The sequence below is a fragment of the Oncorhynchus keta genome, chromosome 31 (genome assembly GCF_023373465.1).
Source record: "Oncorhynchus keta strain PuntledgeMale-10-30-2019 chromosome 31, Oket_V2, whole genome shotgun sequence".
Classification (NCBI taxonomy): Eukaryota; Metazoa; Chordata; class Actinopteri; order Salmoniformes; family Salmonidae; genus Oncorhynchus; species Oncorhynchus keta.
The window spans coordinates 20,587,064-20,612,389 of NC_068451.1; the positions used below are offsets into that span (position 1 = coordinate 20,587,064).

Consider the following 25,326-nt stretch of genomic DNA (forward strand, 5'->3'; position numbering starts at 1 on the left):
GGAGGGGGGCACTGCTCCTCATTGTGTATAAGTGAAAACACCAGTGAGATAATATGAGCTCCTGGCCAACAGGAGACACTCTGGGTAAACATGCACTCCATACAGCATGCAGAATGACAAGCTCTATTCACACAAGCTGACATACTCTAAATATTCAATGGCATTGAAAACGCTACAATCTGGCAAGCATCCTACCCCCTATCCTCCTTGGTAGTACCCCCCACCCTATTCGTTGGCGGAGCGCTGAGTGAATGCAGCTCCTGTGACGAGGGTGCCAGAGTACGTTAGGGCTGCCGCCCAATCTCAGTAAACGGCCGTGAGAGCTGCAGTCTGCTTCAATGAGGCACACAGCAGGGGACTGGGGTCCAGAGGAGGAATAATGGGGAGGGAGTAGGAGGGAGAGGAGGGTGCGGAGGCACAGATGGTCTTACTGCACATACTGTACAGTACCTCTTTTGACAACACTGCCTATTCAAGATGCTTTAGAGTAGCCGAGGAAAGAATTGGAGGAGGATGATGAATATCTTTGATGTCTCAAGGAAAACATATCCGTTTGTCAAGACACTGAAGATAGTACCTCAATCTTATCCCACTGGGCACAGACATGAGTTCAACATCTAGTTTTGATTTATATTTTGTTGAGTTGTCAACTAACGTGAATTCAACAAAACATTTCACCAAGTCATTGGATTTAGTTTAAAAGTTGGGTGACAAAAAGACAAAATGCCCTCACATTGATGACTTTTTGCAAATCCAATTTGTTTTCCACATTGCTTCACATCACATTACATTTTTGGGGTTGAAATGACATGGAAAGAACGTTAATTCAACCAGTATTTTCCCCAGTGGGATGTAACATGCCACCACACGTCTGCTTCATTCAAAGGCAGCCTACTGTATCTCATTCAGAGTTGCCCTACTGTACAGAAAGGCTGAATGCTGCAAACATGTACTGTATATAAACATCAGGAAATGGAATCAATAATGTCACTGCCTATTGCTGTTAGTTGTAAGCACATAACACACAGTTCATCGAATGAAACAAAGATACATGTAGCCCAGATACTCTACCCAGGATAAATGACATCGCCCAGGTGAGCCATGCACATCGATGTAAATCAGCTGGAGATATACTGCTGACAGTCTAAATACATTACAATACGTCTTTGCCTTTTAAATGCTTACTAAGATCCGGCGAGTATCCCGAGAACACACACCCTCTCGACTTTCACCCATAATTGAATAAGAAGGACCGCAGAGACAAGGTGAGGCTTAATAATAATATATTCTCCCGGGCCAGTGAGAAGTGAGCTGGCAGCAAGAGCACCAATTACATGGACAGTTAGTTAGGGTGACATGGTGAGAGCGGCTTGTGATGTCGTTAACCAACATGTCGGCCATTTTAGCTCCTGATAAAACATACAGTGCCTTCAGAAAGTATTCATACTTATTCCACATTTTGTGTTACAGCCTGAATTTCTCCCATAATGACAGTGAATACAGGTTTAACAAATGTTTGCAAATGTATTGAAAATGAAATGCAGAAATATCTCATTTGCATAAGTATTCACACCCCTGAGTCAATACTTCATAAAAGCACATTTGGCAGTGATTACAGCTGTGAGTCTTTATGGGTAAGTCTCTAAGAGCTTTCCACACCTGGATTGTGCAAAATGTTCCCATTATTATTTTCAAAAATCTTCAAGTTCTGTCAAATTGGTTGTTATTCATTGCTAGACAAACATTTTATGGTCTTGCCATAGACTTTCAAGTAGATTTAAGTCAAAACTGTAACTGGGCCACTCTGGAACATTCACTGTCTTCTTGGTAAGCATCTCCAGTGTAGATTAGGCCTTGTGTTTTTAGTTATTGTCCTGCAGAAAGGTGAATAAATCCCACAGTGTCTGGTGGAAAGCAGACTGAATCAGGTTTTCCACTAGGTTTTGTCTGTGCTTAGCTCCATTCCTTTTTATCCTGAAAAACTCCCCACTCCTTAACGATTGCAAGCATACCCATAACATGATGCAGCCACCACAATGCTTGAAAATATGGAGAGTGGTATTCGGTAATGTGTTGTATTGGATTTGCCCCAAACATAACATTTTGTATTCAGAAGAAAAAGTTAATTGCTTTGCCACATTTCTTTGCAGTATTACTTTAGTACATTGTTGCAAATAGGGTGCATGTTTTGGAATATTTTTAGTCTGTGCAAGCTTCCTTTTCACTCTGTCAATTAGGTTAATATTACAGAGCAACTAAAATGTTGTTGATCCATTCTCAGATTTCTCCTATCACAGCCATTAAACTATGTACTGTAACTTTTTTAAAGTCACCATTGGTCTCATGGTGAAATTCCAGTGCGGTTTCCTTCCTCTCCGGCAACTTAGTTAGGAAGGCTGCCTGTATCTTTATAGTGACTGGGTGAATTGATACACCCTCCAGTGTAATTAATAACTTTACCAGGCTCCAAGGGATATTAAATGTCTGCTTTTATTTTCTCCCATCTACCAATACAGTAGTGTCCTTCTTTGTGAGGCATTGGAAAATCCCCTAGTCTTTGTGGTTGTATCTGTGTTTGAAATTCACTGCTCAACTTAGGGTCCTTACAGATAATTGTATGTGTGGGGTACAGAGATGAGGTAGTCATTCAAAAATCATGTTAAACACGATTATTGCTCACAGTCCATGCAACTTATGTGAAGAAAATTCTAAAAACATCATCCTACTTAGACATTATGGAGTATTGAGTGTAGGCCAGTGACAAAGAAATCTCAATTGAATTCATTTAAAGTTTCTGAAGGCACTGTACACTGTAGTAGAGAGGAACAGGTGAAGCAAGAGAGCTGATTCCACCCCAAAATCTGTCCACGTGAAGATAGTTCTCTGTAGCGCTCTGCCTGCAGGTCATTGTCTTGGTGAAATATGCCCCAGTGTCTGCACTAGAACAAGCCGAAGGGGAGTGACAATCTACACAACCACATTTTCAGCCTCATTGCTTTGTGCAGTTTGTACGACAGTAGAGGACATGTACGCAGTCAGTGGTTGTGTGTGTATAAGAAACAGAGAAAGGGTGAACACAGCAGATTTAATCAGTGTGTGAGGATGCAGAGGTAATAACTCCAGATGCCGGCCAGAGGAGCACATTTATCTCTGCCTGAGGACACAGCAATCAGAAAAACCTCAACCAGCCAGATGAAGAACTCTGGAGGTCAAAGGTAAGAATCTACTCTATAGTGCAGTGGTATCACCTGACAGTGTCTAAAGCAGTGTGTGTGTGTGTGTGCTGTGTTATCACCTGAATGTGTCACACAGGTCCAGGTAGGAGACTGGAGGGTGAGGATGAATAGTTAGCTAATTAAATTAAGTGAATGATGAGAGTGCATGTTAGTGTGGCAAAAGTATGTGGTAGAATGTAATGGACACCTTTTCTCTCCCGCTCTCCATGTTCTACCCACATATTCAACCACTTTTACATTCTCTGTCTGCTCAGTCGCTCTGGGTTGCCAAGGGGACATATGCCGGGTCCACATCTCAGCCAGCCCTGGGCCTGTCCATGCTGCGCTGCCTGTGTGTGTGTACTCAACCAGACGTTGGCGTTGCCATGGTGAACCAGCCAGGCTGTGTTTAAGGTAGAGCTTGGGAAGGGCAGATTGTATGGAGGATGCAGCATTGCTATGGGGAACAGAACATTCATGTTTAGAATGTGGCTTTGGTCACAGTGTGTCTGTCTGAGAGAGATGGAACAGAGGTTGTATTTGAGAGAGAGTGCTGAGGAAACCGTTTAGCACAGGTAGCCCTGCTGATCTCAGACCCAACACAGCACATGCTGAGGGCACATACGTTCAGCCACACACACACACATCCACCCACTATGCACTTTACCAGCATGCCCTCACTCACACAAGCTTGTGTATTGCTCAATGCTCTCCCACAATCACTCACTAACAGTTTGATTATGTATTATGTTTATGGTAAAATACATACTTTGTTTTTGAGTAATAAGCAAAAATATCTATAAAGGCTCTGTATACAATACAACATCTGATTACAATTGCAAAATAAGTCATACATTTAAAACAACAGTGTAATGCACTATATAGGAACTACGGAGCCATTTGGGAAGCACAGAGAAAGTCCTGCCAGTCAGATACAATAGAAAGGGATGACTGAGTACTGGGCCCAGTTTTTCAAAGGTTTTTTAACCGGATAGGATTAAAAACATAGAAATAGAATGAATAGAAGTCAATGATTTGTCTGTTCTATTCATTATATTTTTTATTCATTATATTTCTATGCATTTAATCATTTCCGACTTCTGAAAAACTGGGCCCTAATGATCACTACAAGGACACAGAAATACAGCTACAGATGACAGACTTACACATTCCAATACAACAGAATGACACTAAACTGAAGAATCTCACAAAGTAGAGCCACATGAGAGGTGCACCTTATAGGGTGAGGGAGTTGTGTGAAGATCAGGGATGTACTGTAGCGGGGGGTAAACGCCTGTAAGCACCGTTAACGCTTCTATTCATTTTGGGAATCGTTTATGCACCTATTCCCAGGACAAATGAGCATTTTCTGCATTAGTGTTTGTCACTAGTCACCTTTTTACAACTACCTCCCTGGTAAACACATGTAAAGCCACCTGGCCACACCCCCTTAACTTAATATCCTTATAGACTCCCCCTTCAATTCTGAAATACACACCAACCAGATCATTCCATATTACCATGTTACAGGAGAAGAATGTCAAAGGAGAGAGACTTAAAGGAAGGCAGCTGACTGGCTTCATGCTGTGGGAGGGATGCTGTGCAGCCAGTCTGTAGTGTATAAGTTGTTGTGGTAACATGTTTTTGGCAGTTCAGAGTGAAATCAGGGGTATTTCCTTTGGGAGCTTGTTTATCTTATAAAAATCATACCTTTTTTGTTGTTTTAGCCCTTTTTCTCCACAATTTCTGGGTATCCAATTGTTTTAGTATTTTGTAGAATCTCTACAACTGCGTCCTCCGATACACAACGCAACCAAGCCGCACTGCTTCTTAACACAGCGCACATCCAACCCGGAAGCCAGCCGCACCAATGTGTCGGAGGAAACACCTGGCAACCTTGGTTAGCGCGCACCAGTGACTCCTGTGGGCCAGGCGCAGTGCGCGCTAACCAAGGTTGCCAGGTGCACGGTGTTTCCTCCGACACATTGGTGCGGCTGGCTTCCGGGTTGGATGTGCGCTGTGCTCAATGAGACACAGGAGTCGCTGGTGCGCAATGAGACAAGGATATCCCTACCGGCCAAGCCCTCCCTAACCCGGACAAAATTGTGCGGACCTCAAAGTCGCGGCCGGTTACGACAGAGCCTGGGCACGAACCCAGGGACTCTGGTGGCACAGCTGGCGCTGCAGTACAGCGCAATTAACCACTGCGCCACCCGGGAGGCCTAAAATCATACCTTGCTCTGGCTGTAGAATATACCCAGCTAAAACAAACTGCCACATAGAAAGGTGAAATATGCCACATAGTTGGGTGAAATATGCCACATAGTTAGGTGAAATATGTCTGGATTAGGAAGTGTTAAATGGTTTCCCTGCACTGATGTGTGTCCATGCCAATGTGCACACACACACACACACACACACCACACACACACACGTGTGCATGGACCAGAGGAGTCCCGCTGAGACGTAGCTGCAGCCAGCGTCACGCCATGGTGTACCCATAACTCCCACAATGCCTCCTGGCTGGGGTATTCTGGGAGTTTCATCATGTTGATGCTGTGGGAGGAACATCATGGTCAATGTAGTATCTTGTGGTTCACTGCAGATTGATGGCATGTCATTATGTCTCATATCCAGCTGCTGTAGTATACAGTACAGTGGTGATTTCTACCTGCCAAAGTATAGACCTACAGCGATGAGAACTACAGTACCTGTCCTTTCTATCCAACATGCAGAAACCCCTCCCTGTTTTTCCCTCTCCTATACCAGTGCACTAAAGCCACACACACACACACACACACACACACACACACACACACACACACACACACACACACACACACACACACACACACACACACACACACACACACACACACACACACACACACACACACACACACACACACAAAAGGAGACAGAGGAACCATACTGCCCTCTAGTGCTTTTTCTGTCAGCATGCTGCTCTCTCTAGTGGGTGACAGCGAGTGAGCGCATGTGTGTGAGCATATACGTGAGTGCGGTCCTCACCAGGTGCTGGAGGTAGGCAGTAGGTTTGATGTGTATGTTACAGAGGCAATAGTGAACTTCTGTAAACCACTACCTCCCATCAGAAAGGCAAAGCCACCATGAGGTACCCTGGAACTAACAGGGACATGAGAAAGGAATTAGACAGGACAGGAGTGAGAGTAAGTGACGGATCATTGATCAGCTCTTACAATGGCCTTATGTGAAAAACTCACGCACTGACTAATTAGAAATTCACCTGCCAGTGACAAACTGCAACAGTAGGACCCTCTCCTCTTGGGTAAGGCTTTCTACCACCTTCCAGAACCACTACAAGACAAGAGAATCCACATTACACCAAATGAAAACCACTGTAAGATAAGAGAATCTGACAAGAGAATCAGCTTTAAACCACTAAGCCAGCCTGGGAGGAGGTGTTAAGATCTCTGTAGGATCAGCCAAGCCTGTGGTACATCTCTCTAAATTGAAATTGTTCTAGTAAACAGTGTCCTGCTCTCTGATGAGGTGGAGTTACATTAAAAAGAGTCCTGCCCAGTGACAGCTAACTCACCTGGATGACAGGTTCCCCCAGGTCATAGCCACTGGTGTATTCTGTGCCAGTCCATCGATCTCTGGCATCCCAGAAAGCAGCAGCAAGCAAGAGACAAGACAGGACAAGACCAGACCAGACAAGACCAGACAGAGGTTAAATGGAGTAGTAGTCAGGACACATGTACAGTTGAAGTCGGAAGTTTACATACACTTAGGTTTGAGTCATTAAAACTTGTTTTTCAACCACTCCACAAATTTCTTGTTAACAAACTATAGTTTTGGCAAGTCGCTAAGGATATCTACTTTGTGCATGACACAAGTAATTTTTCAAAGAATTGTTTACAAATAGATTATTTCACTTAAAATTCACTGTATCACAATTGCAGTGGGTCAGAAGTTTACATACACTAAATTGACTGTGCCTTTAAACAGCTTGGAAAATTCCAGAAAATGATGTCATGGCTTTAGAAGACTCTGATGACATCAGAATGGCATCAAACTTCTCAAATTATATAATTTGAGTCAATTGGAGGTGTACCTGTGGATGTATTTCAAGGCCTACCTTCAAACTCAGTGCTCTTTTTCTTGACATCATGGGAGAAAAAAAAAATCAGCCAAGACCTCAGAAAAAGAAATGTACACCTCCACAAGTCTGGTTCATCCTTGGGAGCAATTTCCAAGTGCCGAAAGGTACTACGTTCATCTGTACAAACAATAGTATGCAAGTATTAACACCATGGGACCACGCAGCTGTCATACCGCTCAGGAAGGAGACGTGTTTTGTCTCCAAGAGATTAACTTACTTTGGTGTGAAATGTGCAAATCAATACCAGAACAACAGCAAATAACCTTGTGAAGATGCTGGAGGAAACAGGTACAAAAGTATCTATATCCACAGCAAAACGAGTCCTATGTCGACATGACCTGAAAAGCCGCTCAGCAAGGAAGAAGCCACTGCTCCAAAACCGCCATAAAAAGACAGACTACGGTTTGCAACTGCACATGGGGGCAAAGATCGTACTTTTTGGAGAAATGTCCTCTGGTCTGATGAAGCAAAAAATGGAATTGTTTGGCCATAATGACCATCGTTCTGTTTGGAGTAAAAAGAGGGAGGCTTGCAAGCCGAAGAACACCATCCCAACCGTGAAGCACGGGGGTGGCAGCATCATGTTGTGGGGGTGCTTTGCTGCAGGAGGGACTGGTGCACTTCACAAAATAAATGGGATCATGAGGGAGGAAGATTATGTGGAAATATTGAAGCAACATTTCAAGACATCAGTCAGGAAGTTAAAGCATATGCGAGCAAGGAGGCCTACAAACCTGACTGTGTTACACCAGCTCTGTCAGAGGAGGAATGGGCCAAAATTCACCCAACTTATTGTGGGAAGCTTGTGGAAGGCTAAGCAAAATGCTTGACCCAAGTTTAACAATTTAAAGGCGATGCTACCATATACTAATTGAGTGTATGTAAACTTCTGACCCACTGGGAATGTGATGAAAGAAATAAAACTTGAAATAAATCATTCTCTCTACTATTATTCTGACATTTCACATTATTAAAATAAAGTGATGATCTTAACTGACCTAAGACAGGGAATTTTTACTAGGGATTAAATGTCAGGAATTGTGAAAAACTGAGTTGAAATGTATTTGGCTAAGGTGTCTGTAAACTTCCGACTTCAACTGTATCATATACAACAGACATATAAAACATAACTTAATGCTTCTTCTGTTCAAAATCATGTTGACAAAGAAACAAGGGTGTTTTTCTAACGCAACTGAACACAGGTGGTCCAGTGGTAAACAGAGCTAAACTCTCCTCCCCACTGAGTCTGAGTGTTGTCAGCAGGCGAGCTGTGACCGTGTGACCGTGTGACTGCACACACATGTCCAATAACACACGGCGGGCCAGATAATCGCCATGGTACCCTATCGATCCAGGGACTAGTGAGGACATGGATTTTGCCGACACACACAGAAACAAATCTGATCTGAGCTGGGCGATGGCGAGAGGCCTCAAGGTGACCCCAACATCCCATTGACACCCCTGAGCCAGACAAGACCAATCAATCCCTGCATCAGACGTCAGATCCCGCTAGGCAAGCAAGCGAGAGCAGAGAATGAGAATAAAAGATAATGGGTAAGAGGGGGTGAGAGCAGAGAAAGAGGTGAGGGGAAGAGAGTTGAGGACAGTGGACAGGAGAAGAGAGGAAAAGAGAGAGAGGAGAGGTAAAGGAGAAGGGAGTTGAACACAGGCAAAAGGAGAAGAGAAGGAAAGGACACTAACCAATTCATATTCATCAAAGAGCTGGATGAGGGAGGGGGGAATGAAGGTGTGGAACCCATGCAGGAAAGTATTTATCTGGGGTTGGATGGCTCGAGTCATCCTCAACTCTGTTACCAACTGGACATACTCTGCCTGAGTGAGAGAGAAGAGAGCAGAGAGCAGAGAGGAGAGAGAGAGAGAGAGAGGTTTATATAGGGAACATTCACTATGTAGAGTATGATTGATCTTTGGGCAGCCATCTAACACGTCTCGTTTCACAGGCTTCTTCCTTACAGAATATTACCACCTGCAGGCCACCTGTGGTACTACACACTCAAATTCCAAATGAACTTTCTCAAACACAGGCAAGCACGCACATCATATACACATTACATATTAATCATATAAGGTCATAAGTGTTAGAGAATACAGGGAGTGCAGTCTACATCACAACTTCCTTCTGTTTGACATGTCAATCATCTGCTATTCTCACCTAGTTGATTTTGAGAGCAACAAAACAAATGCTAGGAATTAGGAGTTTCAGATCCTTCTTCTGTGATCGGCTGGCTCACCTTGTTGTCCTGGGTGACTATGAAACTAGTCCCGCCAGGTTTGAGTGGCACCTCCTCCATGGCGCCGAACAAGTCTGTTTCCACAGAGCAGGTTAGGTCCAGTCCCAGGTCGCTGATGTCGTTGTCCAGGATCCACTGCAGATTCTTGGCATACTCTGGATCGATGGACGAGACGTCCTGGTAGTTCACTGGGATGCCAGGACACACAGACAGCACCCATACTGTTACAACTCTGCAGCGTCACTGTAATATCCCTGTAAAAACACTAACAACTCTATTATAACCCAGTTACAAATGTAACAACCTGCTCAAGCAGAGAATACACCCTGGTAGTTCACTGGGATGCCAGGACACACAGACAGCACCCATACTGTTACAACCCTGTAGCGTCACTGTAATATCCCCGTAAAAACACTAACAAATCTGTTATAACCCAGTTACAAATGTAACAACCTGCTCAAGCAGAGGATACACCCTGGTAGTTCACTGGGATTCCTGTCCGCACATTACATCATGTTAACAACCCACTGTAGAACGTGGGTGTGTCTGTGTGTTACCGGGTATGTGTTTGTAGAAGGAGCAGGTGAAGTAGATGTTGACCAGCTGACGGTGGTCAAGAGCCAACCCCAGGATCTGACCCGCAAACCGGAAGTAGTTCAGATGATCAGGGTTCACTGACGAGTTACTGTTGGGCTGGAACGTGGTGCCTGTGACACACACACAAAAAACACAAACATCATCTCATCAGCCAATCGAAAAGTGTCTCACCGTCCGAAGAGGCCATAGTCTGCATTGATGATCTCATTGGACAGGACGTCAAACCACTCCCTCACCACACCCTGGACACAAAGGTCACAGGTCAACTAAAGGTCTACTGATAAATGAGCATGGGCTGAAATGGGACCCTGTATCCTGCACTAATAAAGTGTTGCTAGGACTAAGCACGGGTCATTTGAGATGGTACCCTATTCTCTTTGCATTTTGGGAACTATTGCATTGTTTCCATTGCGCTAGGCAAGTTCAATCATGAGTTTCTAAACTAAAGTATTTTAAAAGAAAATAAATACTATTTGAACCTAGGTCAGATAGACACTGATAATACCCACCATTCCTTTCTATCCATGGAATCGTACGGCGATGCCCTGTTTGAACTCCTCATTGGTAGATTTGGAGAACATCGCATGGCTACTGCTGAATATGGACTCTGAGAGAAAAGAGAAACATTGAGAAAGAGACACAAACTGATACATTGCTGGGTGGAGTGTAAGACATTTGGGGATGTAGGAGGGTCAGTCTGGATTAGCAGGATGACGTTCTCGTTGACAGGTCGGTGGACCATGTCCGAGTCTGGCTGTCCTACCAATAGGTGCTCATAGAACCACTTACAGCGCTCCTTGAAGGGCTGCGAGGGGAACAAACAATAACACTTCACTTACAGCCTGCAGGTATAGTGCATTATGATGCAGTTATAATGTATTACAAGACTTCAAAGGCCTTATTATGTCTTATAATTATCCTAACTAAATACCAGCCACAGCACTTCCCAAAACTCATTATCTCTCTCTCTACTTTCAAATCTACGACGGTATCTAAACCAATGGTTCCAAAGCCTCAAGTGTTGAAATACAGTGTCTGGAGAATGCAGAGAGGGAAGAGTGGCATTTATATTTGCATAATGTTTGAATGTCTTTGTTCTCTATGAGAGATGAGCTGGGGAGAGAGAGAGCGCAGGAGAGAGATAGAAATGAGCGAGAGAGGTTTTCCCCCGGGGCTCCTGTGCATACTGAGAGGGAGATGTGGAGATGGAATAGTCTTCTTCAGGTTAAAATCTGTAATTAAAACGAGGGGCTCTTGTTCCCAGGTGGGATATAATCCAGAGGTGATGAGGCTTGGCACGCCGTCCGCCGCTCAAATATGAATAGCGAGGAGTGAGATTGGAACACTACACACAACTTAGAACAGGCACTTAAAATTTATCAAGCTGTATAAAAGGAACTTACGACAAGTGTTATCGCCATGGCAATAACGTTGTTAAATGATCCTGCCTGGAAGACACGGGTGTTTCAAAGTCACACGCAACATAGTCCCCTGAGGGAGAACTACAGAGGGACATAAAGAGAGGGAGAGAGAGGGAGAGGGGAATATATAGAAAGAGAGAAAGGGAGGGGGAGAGAAAGCTGCTGTCATAGCATGCAAATAAGAGGCCATGGGAACATTGTCTTGGCCCTTGTATGTCCTAGCTACAGCAAATACACAACCAGGAAGTTGACTGATAGACCAGCCAATCACAGGTCTTACCTGGCCTTTGATTATGTGCATGAAGCGGGACATTAGCTCCGGACATTCCAACAGGAAGTGGAAAAGAGGATCTTTGGATTCCTGAGAGCGATAGAGGGATGGAGAAAGAGAGAGGAGAGAGAGAAATGGAGAGAGCGAGAGAAATGGAGAGAGAAAAACGCCAGGTTAAGTTATAGAGATTGATAAGAAGTGTCTGGGTAAGATCCTGTCAAAGGACTCACCTGGTTATGAAACATTTGAGAACATCGTCATGCTTGTAGACAAACTCTATGAAGCGAGGAGACGTCATTCTGGATGAGGAAAGACAAGGAAACACAGAGGGAGCAAGATAAAGAGGGAGGAGGGAGACAAAAAGAGAAGATGGAGCAAGATAATAAGATGAACACACTCACTACATAACCAGGAGCTGTGTTTCAGAAGAACACAACACAGAGATAAGTCGTGCAGCATCTGTCTATTATAATGGGTGGATCTGATCCCTCTCCAAAACACAATAACCTGCATTATTGAAACAGTGTTTCCCTGACAGGGGAACAGCCAGCTATCAGCTAATGAAGAGCAGGCCTGGGAACACAAAGACAAACACAGCCATCTTCTTCTACTACAGCAGCATAGGGCCAATAACAGTGGATCCTATTCAGCGTTCAATTAGGCAGAGTTTAATGATCTAATTAAAATGTAATTATCTAGCCAGGGGGCCAGGAAAGGTGTGTGTGTGTGGAGAGGAGACATTAAAGCTACATTATTTCCCAGGCCTACTCACACAGAGGGAATCTGAAGGAGGAAGTTACAAAGTATCTCTGTGAAACTAGGAGATTATGAGAGGAACACTGACTGTCATTTAGAGGCCAATATAGATCTGTAAAATCAGGTGTGTGCACTTGAGTTCAATCAAGAGCCAGGCCAAAGTGAAAACCAGTAGATACTTAGGACTCCCAAGAACTGGAGTTGCCCATCCCTGGGTTAGAGGTCAGAGGTCAGAGGTCATTCTCACCCCTGTGGAATCTGACAGGAACAGCACATGTAGAAGGCCTGGATCACCTCGCTGAGCCGCTCGGCCGTCATAGAGATGAAATCCTCTCCGTCCGTGTTTCCATATCAACCTCTGGGTCCAGCAAAGGGGGTAGGGGCATGGAGGGTGGCAGCGACGGTGCAGACGGCAAGGGGGAGGCGGAGGCGACATCGTCAAGTTGTTTGAGGAGAAGAGACGCGATCTCGCTCCGAGGATGAGGAGTTGAAAGGGCCCTTCCCCTTTTCTTCTCCAGCTCTGTGGAGATCAACACCAACCACTCATCTATAGAGTGCCACAGCAACTCCAACGGGCTGGAGGAAATCAGAGAGAGAGAGAGGAAAGGGGGAGGCAAGGAAAGAGACTGAGTGAGTGAAGTAGAGGGAGCAAGTGAAGGGGAGAGAGGAGAGAGAGGGAAAAGAAAGAGGGATAGAGCGAGTGAGAGAGAGACAAACAGATGTTAAAAGAGAGAGAGAGAGAAATTAGGAAGAGAAAGAAAGAGAGGGGTAGATGCTGACAAACAAAAACACACACACATACACAAACACACACACACACAAACACACTCAAAGTCATGCACTAGGACAAGTCATGGATCAGGGGATCAATAGATGGTGAACAATCTCTCAATGCCCTCTTCTGATTCACACCATGTACTACATCTCTCTGTGTATCTGAATTCAGGTTCAGTACTAACCCCATACTGACCTTAAAGACCTGGCGGCGCTGCGTCTTGATCCCATTGTATCCCATGTCATTCTAATTGTTGTGAGAGGAAGGGCCCAGGCCGAAGACATGGCAGAAGATCCGGATGATTCTCAGCAGACTCTTCATCTGAGCGTTGTAGCTACTGGAGAGGAGACTGACGGTGAGTACGGAAGAGAAGAAACATTTACCCCTAAATGACTAGCTTTAAGGTAGTGGTGTTGCTGTTACACATTTATTGCGTTGTAAATGCCTGAATAAATGCATTTGCCTCAGGTGTGGCTGGGAGCCTAGTCTAGCAGAGGGTTTATTACCTGAGGAGTTTGTGTCCATTAGTAATGGCCACCTCTGCTAGACTGGTCAGGATTATCTGGTAGTGACTGTCACACTGCTGGGAGACACGCTCTAGAATCTGCCTGAGCTCTCATATATACAGTGGGGCAAAAAATTATTTAGTCAGCCACCAATTGTGCAAGTTCTCCCACTTAAAAAGATGAGAGAGGCCTGTAATTTTCATCATAGGTACACTTCAACTATGACAGCCAAAATGAGGGGGAAAAAATCCAGGAAATCACATTGTAGGATTTTTTATGAATTTATTTGCAAATTATGGTGGAAAATAAGTATTTGGTCACCGACAACAAGCAAGATTTCTGGCTCTCACAGACCTGTAACTTCTTCTTTAAGAGGCTCCTCTGTCCTCCACTCGTTACCTGTATTAATGGCACCTGTTTGAACTTGTTATCAGTATAAAAGACACCTGTCCACAACCTTAAACAGTGACACTCCAAACTCCACTATGGCCAAGACCAAAGAGCTGTCAAAGGACACCAGAAACAAAATTGTAGACCTGCACCAGGCTGGGAAGACTGAATCTGCAATAGGTAAGCAGCTTGGTTTGAAGAAATCAACTGTGGGAGCAATTATTAGGAAATGGAAGACATACAAGACCACTGATAATCTCCCTCGATCTGGGGCTCCACGCAAGATCTCACCCCGTGGGGTCAAAATGATCACAAGAACAGTGAGCAAAAATCCCAGAACCACACGGGGGGACCTAGTGAATGACCTGCAGAGAGCTGGGACCAAAGTAACAAAGCCTACCATCAGTAACACACTACGCCGCCAGGGACTCAAACCTGCAGTGCCAGACGTGTCCCCCTGCTTAAGCCAGTACATGTCCAGGCCCGTCTGATGTTTGCTAGAGAGCATTTGGATGATCCAGAAGAAGATTGGGAGAATGTCATATGGTCAGATGAAACCAAAATATAACTTTTTGGTAAAAACTAAACTCGTCGTGTTTGGAGGACAAAGAATGCTGAGTTACATCCAAAGAACACCATACCTACTGTGAAGCATAGAGGTGGAAACATCATGCTTTGGGGCTGTTTTTCTGCAAAGGGACCAGGACGACTGATCCGTGTAAAGGAAAGAATGAATGGGGCCATGTATCGTGAGATTTTGAGTGAAAACCTCCTTCCATCAGCAAGGGCATTGAAGATGAAACGTGGCTGGGTCTTTCAGCATGACAATGATCCCAAACACACCGCCCGGGCAACGAAGGAGTGGCTTCGTAAGAAGCATTTCAAGGTCCTGGAGTGGCCTAGCCAGTCTCCAGATCTCAACCCCATAGAAAATCTTTGGAGGGAGTTGAAAGTCCGTGTTGCCCAGCAACAGCCCCAAAACATCACTGCTCTAGAGGAGATCTGCATGGAGGAATGGGCCAAAATACCAGCAACAGTGTGTGAAAACCTTCTGAAGACTTACAGAAAACGTTTGACCTCTATCATTGCCAACAAAGGGTATATAACAAAGTATTGAGATTAACTTTTGTTATTGACCAAATACTTATTTTCCACCATAATTTGCAAATAAATTCATTAAAAATCCTACAATGTGATTTCCTGGATTTTTCCCCCCTCATTTTGTCTGTCATAGTTGAAGTGTACCTATGATGAAAATCACAGGCCTCTCTTATATTTTTAAGTGGGAGAACTTGCACAATTGGTGGCTGCCTAAATACTTTTTTGCCCCACTGTATATATATATATATATATATATATATATATATATATATATATATATATATATATATATATATAGCTCAAAAAAATAAAGGGAACACTAAAATAACACGTCCTAGATCTGAATGAATGAAATATTCTTATTAAATACTTTTTTCTTTACATAGTTGAATGTGCTGACAACAAAATCACAAAATATCAATGGAAACTGGATTTAGAGTCACACTCAAAATTAAAGTGGAAAACCACACTACAGGCTGATCCGACTTTGATGTAATGTCCTTAAAACAAGTCAAAATGAGGCTCAGTAGTGTGTGTGGCCTCCACGTGCCTGTATGACCTCCCTACAACGCCTGGGCATGCTCCTGATGAGGTGGTGGATGGTCTCCTGAGGGATCTCCTCCCAGACCTGGACTAAAGCATCTGCCAACTCCTGGACAGTCTGTCGTGCAACGTGGCATTGGTGGATGGAGCGAGACATGATGTCCCAGATGTGCTCAACTGGATTCAGGTCTGGAGAACGGGCGGGCCAGTCCATAGCATCAATGCCTTCCTCTTGCAGGAACTGCTGACACACTCCAGCCACATGAGGTCTAGCATTGTCTTGCATTAGGAGAAACCCAGGGCCAACTGCACCAGCATATGGTCTCACAAGGGGTCTGAGAATCTCATCTCGGTACCTAATGGCAGTCAGGCTACCTCTGGCGAGCACATGGAGGGCTGTGTGGCCCCCCAAATAAATGCCACCCCACACCATGACTGACCCACTGCCAAACCGGTCATGCTGGAGGATGTTGCAGGCAGCAGAACGTTCTCCATGGCGTCTCCAGACTCTGTCACGTCTGTCACGTGCTCAGTGTGAACCTGATTTCATCTGTGAAGAGCAACAGGGCGCCAGTGGCGAATTTGCCAATCTTGGTGTTCTCTGGCAAATGCCAAACGTCCTGCACGGTGTTGGGCTGTAAGCACAACCCCCACCTGTGGACGCCAGGCCCTCATACCACCCTCATGGAGTCTGTTTCTGACCGTTTGAGCAGACACATGCACATTTGTGGCCTGCTGGAGGTCATTTTGCAGGGCTCTGGCAGTACTCCTCCTTGCACAAAGGCAGAGGTAGCGGTCCTGCTGCTGGGTTGTTGCCCTCCTACGGCCTCCTCCACATCTCCTGATGTACTGGCCTGTCTCCTGGTAGCGCCTCCATGCTCTGGACATTACACTGATAGACACAGCAAACCTTCTTGCCACAGCTCGCATTGATGTTCCATCCTGGATGAGCTGCACTACCTGAGCCACTTGTGTGGGTTGTAGACTTTGTCTAATGCCACCACCAGCATTCAAAAGTGACCAAACCATCAGCCAGGAAGCATAGGAACTGAGAAGTGGTCTGTGGTCCCCACCTGCAGAACCACTCCTTTATTGGGGGTGTCTTGCTAATTGCCTATCATTTCCACCTGTTGTCCATTCCATTTGCACAACAGCATGTGATATTTATTGTCAATCAGTGTTGCTTCCTAAGTGGACAGTTTGATCTCACAAATGTGTGATTGACTTGGAGTTACATTGTGTTGTTTAAGTGTTCCCTTTATTTTTTTGAGCAGTGTATATATATATATATATATATATATACACAGTTGAAGTCAGAAGTTTACATGGTTGGAGTCATTAAACCTCCTTTTTCAACCACTCCACACATTTCTTGTTAACAAACAATAGTTTTGGCAAGGACTCACGCTGCCAAGCTTACCCTAGTAAAACTGACTATCCTACCGATCCTCGACTTCGGCGATGTCATCTACAAAATGGCTTCCAACACTCTACTCAGCAAACTGGATGCAGTCTATCACAGTGCCATCCGTTTTGTCACTAAAGCACCTTATTGCGACTTGTATGCTCTAGTCGGCTGGCCCTCACTACATATTCGTTTCCAGGTCATTTACAAGTCCATGCTAGGTAAAGCTCCGCCTTATCTCAGTTCACTGGTCACGATTCAGTGCTCCAGCAGGTGTATCTCACTGATCATCCCTAAAGCCAACACCTCATTTGGCCGCCTTTCGTTCCAGTACTCTGCTGCCTGTGACTTTGCAAAAATCGCTGAAGTTGGAGACTTTTATCTCCCTCACCAACTTCAAACATCAGCTATCCGAGCAGCTAACCATCGCTGCAGCTGTACATAGTCTATAGGTAAATAGCTCACCCTTTTCACCTACCTCATTCCCATACTGTTTTTATACTGTTTTTATTTATTTACTTTTCTGCTCTTTTGCACACCAATATCTCTACCTGTACATGCCCATCTGATCATTTATCACTCCAGTGTTAATCTGCAAAATTGTATTATTCGCCTACCTCCTCATGCCTTTTGCACACATTGTATATAGACTGCCCATTTTTTTCTACTGTGTTATTGACTTGCTAATTGTTTACTCCATGTGTAACTCTGTGTTGTCTGTTCACACTGCTATGCTTTATCTTGGCCAGGTCGCAGTTGCAAATGAGAACTTGTTCTCAACTAGCCTACCTGGTTAAATAAAGGTGAAATAAAAAAAATAAAAAAAAAACATCTACTTTGTGCATGACACAAGTAATTTTTCCAAGAATTGTTTAGACAGATTATTTCACTTATAATTCACTTTATCACAATTCCAGTGGTTCAGAAATGTGCATACACTAAGTTGACTGTGCCTTTAAACAGCTTGGAAAATTCCAGAAAATTATGTCATGGCTTTAGAGGCTTCTGATAAGCTACTTTACATAATTTGAGTCAATTGGAGGTGTACCTGTGGATGTATTTCAAGGCCTACCTTCAAACTCAGTGCCTCTTTGCTTGACATCATGGGAAAATCAAAAGAAATCAGCAAAAAATAATTGTAGACCTCCACATGTCTGGTTCATCCTTGATAGCAATTTCTAACTGCCTGAAGGTACCACGCTCATCTGTACAAACAATAGTACGCAATTATAAAACTCCATGGGACCACGCAGCCATCATACCGCTCAGGAAGGTAATGCGTTCTATCTCCTAGAGATTAATGTACTTTGGTGCAAAAAGTGCAAATCAATCCCAGAACAACAGCAAAGGACCTTGTGAAGATGCTGGAGGAAATAGGTACAAAAGTATCTGTATGCAACTGCACATGGGGACAAAGATCGTACTTTTTGGAGAAATGTCCTCTGGTCTGATGAAACAAAAATAGAATTCTTTGGCCATAATGACCATCGTTATGTTTGGAGGAAAAGGGGGAGACTTGCAAGCCGAAGAACACCATCCTAACCGTGAAGCACGGGTTGGCAGCATCATGTTGTGGGGGTGCTTTGCTGCAGGAGGAACTTATGCCCTTCACAAAATAGATGGCATCATGAGAAAGGAACATTATGTGGATATATTGAAGCAACATCTCAAGACATCAGTCAGGAAGTTAAAGCTTGATCACAAATGGGTCTTCCAAATGGACAATGACCCCAAGCATACTTCCAAGGTTGTGGCAAAATGGCTTAAGGACAATAAAGTCAAGGTATTGGAGTGGCCATCATAAAGCCCTGATCTCAATCATATTGAACATTTGTGGCCAGAACTGAAGAAGCGTGTGTGAGCAAGGAGGCCTACAAACCTGACTCAGTTACACCAGCTCTGTCAGGAGGAATGGGCCAAAATTCACCCAACTTATTGTGGGATGCTTGTGGAAGGCTACCCGAAATGTTTGACCCAAGTTAAACAATTTAAAGGCAATGGTACCAAATACTCATTGAGTTTACATAAACTTCTGACCCACTGGGAATGTGATGAAAGAAATAAAAGCTGAAATAAATCATTCTCTCTACTATTATTCTGACATTTCACATTCTTAAAATAAAGTGGTGATCCTAACTGACCTAAGACATGGAATTTTTACTAGTATTAAATGTCAGGAATTGTGAAAAACTGAGTTAAATGTATTTGGCTAAGGTGTATGTAAACTTCCGACTTCAACTGTATCATTGTACCTACAAATGGTAAACGTAACTGTAACACTCTAGCCACTATGACTAAGGCTTACATACACAGAGTTCTAAAAAAATATAACAAGTTAGTGTTGGTTAAGGTTTAAACTCTATATAACAATACATAATGACATTTCAGAAGACAAGGGTTAACGTTAAGAGGTGGTGGTCAATAGATGGCTGAAGTCAGGGTTGGAGATCTGAGAAGGGCTTGTACCAAATCAAGATGTCCAGTGTATTATTTCATTCACTAGACAGGTACATTAGCTGGTACATTAGCCAAATTTCGACTGATATACATGCAGTCAGTTGACAGGAAAACAACATTTCATTTATCCACAGTTCATTACAGATTAATTGTTCTAATCACAGTGCTTTTCAGATTGCGCCTCCTTAATGGGAACTGACTAATGTACAAGTGAAACATAATCAAAACAAAAGATCAGAGGATTATACGATCACTGCGGTCTCCAACCCTGCTCATCCTCTGTGTGTGTGTGTCTCTCTGCATGTGTATTTGTCTCTGCATGCGTGTATGTCTCTGCATGTGTGTGCACCCCTGCATGTGCGTGCGTGTGTTTGAGTGTGGAGCTTAATACATAGCACTCAAAGGAAGGCTGGGGTGTCACTGTCATGTCCTGAATTAATAGGAATCTCATCATTCTCCATCTCTCTGAAGCTGAGGGATGAGTTTCCTCGTGCCTATTCTTATCATCTGAATGAGACAGGCTGCATAGAGACCATCAGAGGACTGACAGGGATAGGAGTGTGCTACTGAAGTTTGGGACATAACTCTGAACAGCTGTCTGGCTGTGATCCTTGTTATTTGGTCTCTTCATATTCCATCACCCAGCTTCCTCCTCCTCCTCTTCCAATAACTCCTCCTCCCATTAATAGCCTTGTACAATGCCGTGAAATATATGTTTACAGCCACACTGAATCAAAACAACACCTTTGCATTTCAATTGACGAACCAATGTTACAAAGAATAGTTCATACTCCATCTACAATTCTAAGTGGACAATAGGAAGAAGGATGAGAGGAAGTATTGCATCATCATTCCTGTACTAGTGTACGTAGTGACCTGCAGGCGAAGTAGAGGGGTGTGGCCCCAGAGCAGTTAGGTCTGTTGATGTCCGCTCCACTGTCCAGCAGGCACTGCACCGTCTGATGACGTCATCGACCACACACAGGCAAATGAGGAAGAGGGAGAAGAGAAACAAACCCATCATCAACACTACTGTCTGGTATTCATCATGTTATTCACCATGGAACTTATCATGAAGTTATGATTAATAAACGTTGAAACTTGGTTATATAATAACACTGGCAAAGGTTCCAAATGAACATCCATTTACGACTTCTGAGATATCAAAAGTGACACCTGTTCTGTACACTCACAGCCTTGTGTCTATGACGAACACTGTATACTGAACGAATGTTGGTACTTCCATACAGGTCTTGGTTGATATAAGCGTGTTATCTACTCACAGTCTTGTGTCCGTTCTGGCAGGATACATGAAGGGCGGTCTGTCCCATGGCATCCTCTACATCCACGTTAGTCACATGCTGCACCAGGTCATGAAGCAGCTCAGTCCGCCCGTTCAGTCAACCAGTGGATCTAGAGGCATAAACATAAGTAAACTGTATAGACACATTTTTATTGTGTTAATGGCATTTACTGTACGCAGTCTTGACCTGCGTTCACCATTTTTAATAGAACTACATCCCTGAGATATGACAGAATTTAACAGCAGTACTGGTCTGTCTATACACATGACTTCACAGTGGTACTCACAGCTGTCAGTCCCTCATTGTTGCAAATGTTCACCTCTGCATTGTATTCTAGTAGTCTTCCCATACACTTTTTCTGTCTATAGGGAGGAAAGATGAGGAGGGGGATTCATTAAGTATCAGATATAATACGGTAAACATTATCACTATCATCAACATCACTAAACCATGTTCACTGGGCTGGCAGGGATTTGTGATTGCAATGTAAAGGTGTAATCCTGCCTCCCTACCAAAGGGGGGCAGCAGAGTACTATAGTGAACATGCAGTAATGTCTATGTCCAGTATCCTACCGGTTTCTGGCAGACAGGTGCAGATGTCCTGGTAGTTAGGGTTCGCTCCTCTCTTTAGCAGTAGGACCAGGCACTCCACTGATCCACAGCTACAACACAATAACCAACATGTTCACAAGCACTGCAATACACAAATAGATGTAGCGTACACACAGACACAGAAAGACACACACCCACCGAGACCCACCAAGACACACAGAGACCTACAGAGACACATCACACCAGATACCGAGTTTCATCAGACACCACTGTGATAAAAATAGATGCTGGAGAGATTATGCCGTCTGGATGGTTTCTAACAAAACAATGGAACAATTAGAACAATCAGTGATAAAAAATTAAACATTCCTTACATGGCAGCAATGTGAAGTAGACTTCTCTTGACTCGTCCGAAAGTGTAGTTCACATCAAACTTGGAGTTGAGGAGTAATTCAGAAACCGACCTTCAAGTACAAGACAGACATGTCAGATAATTATCTACTGGGAACCAATGTTGACAACTTCCTCACACACACACACACACACACACACACGCTGGTCAGCCATAACCATTGGCATTAGTGTGTAGACTGCGGTTTCATTGTCTGAGGGGAGAAACGGGGAGAGGGTGCGTCATTGATAATTGTGGAATTAAAGAACAAAGATCTTCCTCTGCTAAAATCAGTACTCTTAGAGCGCTCTATGTAGAAGCTACTGACTCATACTTAGGGCCATCATAACTACTGATGTACAACCACTATCAGTGACAACGTATGTATCAGTTGGTCTCACTAGATTCATATCATATTATTACATGGTTAGCATAATACCCTATCCAGCATACAGCCTGTAGACAGGCAAATGTCTAGTGCCCTCAAGGGTTGCTGGCTTCCGCCTTGTTGACAAACTGTAAGATGATACTGTAATTCCAACATTTAATGACTATATGTATTAGCATTAAAAAAATATATACAGTATGCTATAGATATAGCTAAAGCCTCCTATTATGCTCTGTCGATTATTTGTGTCCTTTGGTCGATAGGCTATACCTTCCGGGAGATCGACGGTCCTGGCGCGACGCAGAAAGCGGGTCAGCCTGTTCATCTGTACGTTTAGTTGCTCCATCGCCCGTTCCATCATAGGTGTACCAACAACCGGGAACAAAACCGAGTGTACAAAGCCTCGAGCAAGATTATTTTGCCGCTAAAAGGCTGCTTCTGGCTTCGATGTAATCCATCGAGCCTCCGAGAAATGTACATTAGGCTGCCCCTTTTTCTATCTCGACCCTCTTCATTCGTGCCCATTGCATGTGTCAAGTCTCATTCTTCCTGTTTTCATTTACGTCCGATGGCAATGCGGTCTGGGTACTGTAGTTTTCGGTGTTCAATATGTGTAGTTCATAGTAGTGTATGACGGTTCATTGATTGATTCATTCATCATCAAATGTGTATCTCTTTATTGTTTAGTGAACTATGCTGTTAAAATGTTGTTGTTTTTTGTCAGAATGTGTATTGTGTTTCAACCATAGAGAACTGACTAATGTGTAAAAAATCTAATTTGACAAAAAAGGCAAATAATTCATGTGTATAAGATATTATTCTTGTAATGTTTTTAATTGTTAATTTTTTTCATTTCATTAATTGTTATTGAATGGATACAATGACACCTCTGTGTCACGCTACTTATGGTCATGTTCTCTTAAATTGTTTTGACTTGGATAAAACTTTCAGGTTTTATATGTCTTCAGAAAAAACATACGTTTCAAACGACCAACATGTAGTCAACCTCTCTAGCCTTCACACCTTTTTACCCCATATGATTCTGGTGACTTTTCATGTGTATTTTTGCATTAAAAAAATATTTTGAGACTAGAATTGAAAACGTGGAGTTGTATTCGAAGACATAAATAATGTGTGTGTCACGGGAGGTTGGTGGCACCTTAATTGGGGAGGACGGGCTCGTGTTAATGGCTGGAGTGGTGAGTGGAATGGTATCAAATACGTCAAACACATGGTTTCCATGTGTTTGATGCCATTCCATTAGCTCAGTTCCAGACATTATTATGAGCCGTCTTCCCCTCAGCAGCCTTCACTGTGTGGGGAGCTAGAAGCAGAACCTAAAGTTGAGGCATGCTTGAACAAAATGGCGACCATGCTTTACCCTCCAGTGACTCTCAATAAAGGGCTTCCAAGCTATGGTGCCAGTCATGTGTAGCCCAACCACCTCATCAGCGAAAACACTAAGAATATCATGCATTTCATACCACCACACTTTGTTTGCATTGAAAATTCTGATTTGCATGCTTTTTCAATGTGTAAGCATAAGGACTGAGGCCAGAAATGTCTCAATGTAAATTATATGACAAGTAAAGTGTGGGAAACTTGAGAAAAAAAAGCATTGATTAATTGAAATATATATTCATCATCATTACATTTTATATTTACCTTTGTGATTTAAAAAAAAAATGCACCAAGAGAAAGACATTATGAGTAGTATAATAAATCCAAAGATTAACCAAGTAGATTATACTAAAAGTTACAATAAATTATGAAAATCAACATTTGGATTGGACATAAAATTCACTCTGTTACTATTAATTTTAATTAGAGTAATACATTTTGAGCTAAAATGTCAGATATTATCAATTAGTAATAGTCAGCCATGAATTAATTTGTGTATTGATAACAACCTGTTGTTCAATTCCCATCACTGGAAATATTTTATTGTAAAATAAAACAATAACAAAATCCTAAAAATTATAGGACCAAGTAAACAATTAAGGAATTAATTAATAAAGGAAAGGATAGAAATTGTACATTTATTTCAGGTTGATCAAAATGAGCCCTGTATCTGAAAGAGAGAACATGTGTTGTATTTAGAAAGGCCTACATGTCCATTTTATGTCCAGGAGTTGAATTAAATTAATTCTAGAAATTCTGAAATATTAATATTTTGTTAATATAATTGTTGACAACCAAAACGGCACCAGAACGTGTTCTTGTTCTTTCTCTCTTTTACACCTTTGGCACTGACAACATCTTCACATGGAAATGTACCTCTTTTTTCATGCAGAATTTCATGAATTTAGTCTTCAAGAAATATTTGCAGTTAATTTGTGCATTTACTTTTTTTTACATTTGTTTTATAAAAAGGGCTGTTCAAACGTGTAACATTCTTAGATGCCATACATCATTTTAGGCAAACATTTGAATACATTGTTGTTGTTTTTATTGTCCGATTCTGTGATTCAGATGAATGAAATGAAGTTTTGTCTGCTTTAAATTGAGATGTGAAGCTTCTGTATGAACAATATATCTGTGAGGAGGATCAAAAAGGTCCGTTCCAATCGAAATACTTGGACTTTGTCCTAAAACTCTTGTAGGCTATCCCTAATTGGGAATTTAAGTTTCAGAAAAAATAACGTGCGTGTTTAATTTGTTTTTAAAATCTACTTTTAGTTTCATCTTCATCGATGCACGTTGCTTGATAGCTAACCAAACACTATAGGATAATCAAACAACTTTGATCTTAATCGAATCTCTTCTACAACAGGACTATCTATTTTAAAACATGGAGACTGTTCGATTCTGAATTGTATTGTAGTTATTGTATGGTTTACTATTCACATGATATATTT

General features: G+C 42.9%; 1 pseudogene; it reads right to left on the minus strand.

The window, feature by feature from the left end:
* Window positions 1–275: 275 nt before the first annotated feature.
* Window positions 276–22,826, minus strand: LOC118372072 (E3 ubiquitin-protein ligase HACE1-like; annotated as a pseudogene).
* Window positions 22,827–25,326: the final 2,500 nt, after the last annotated feature.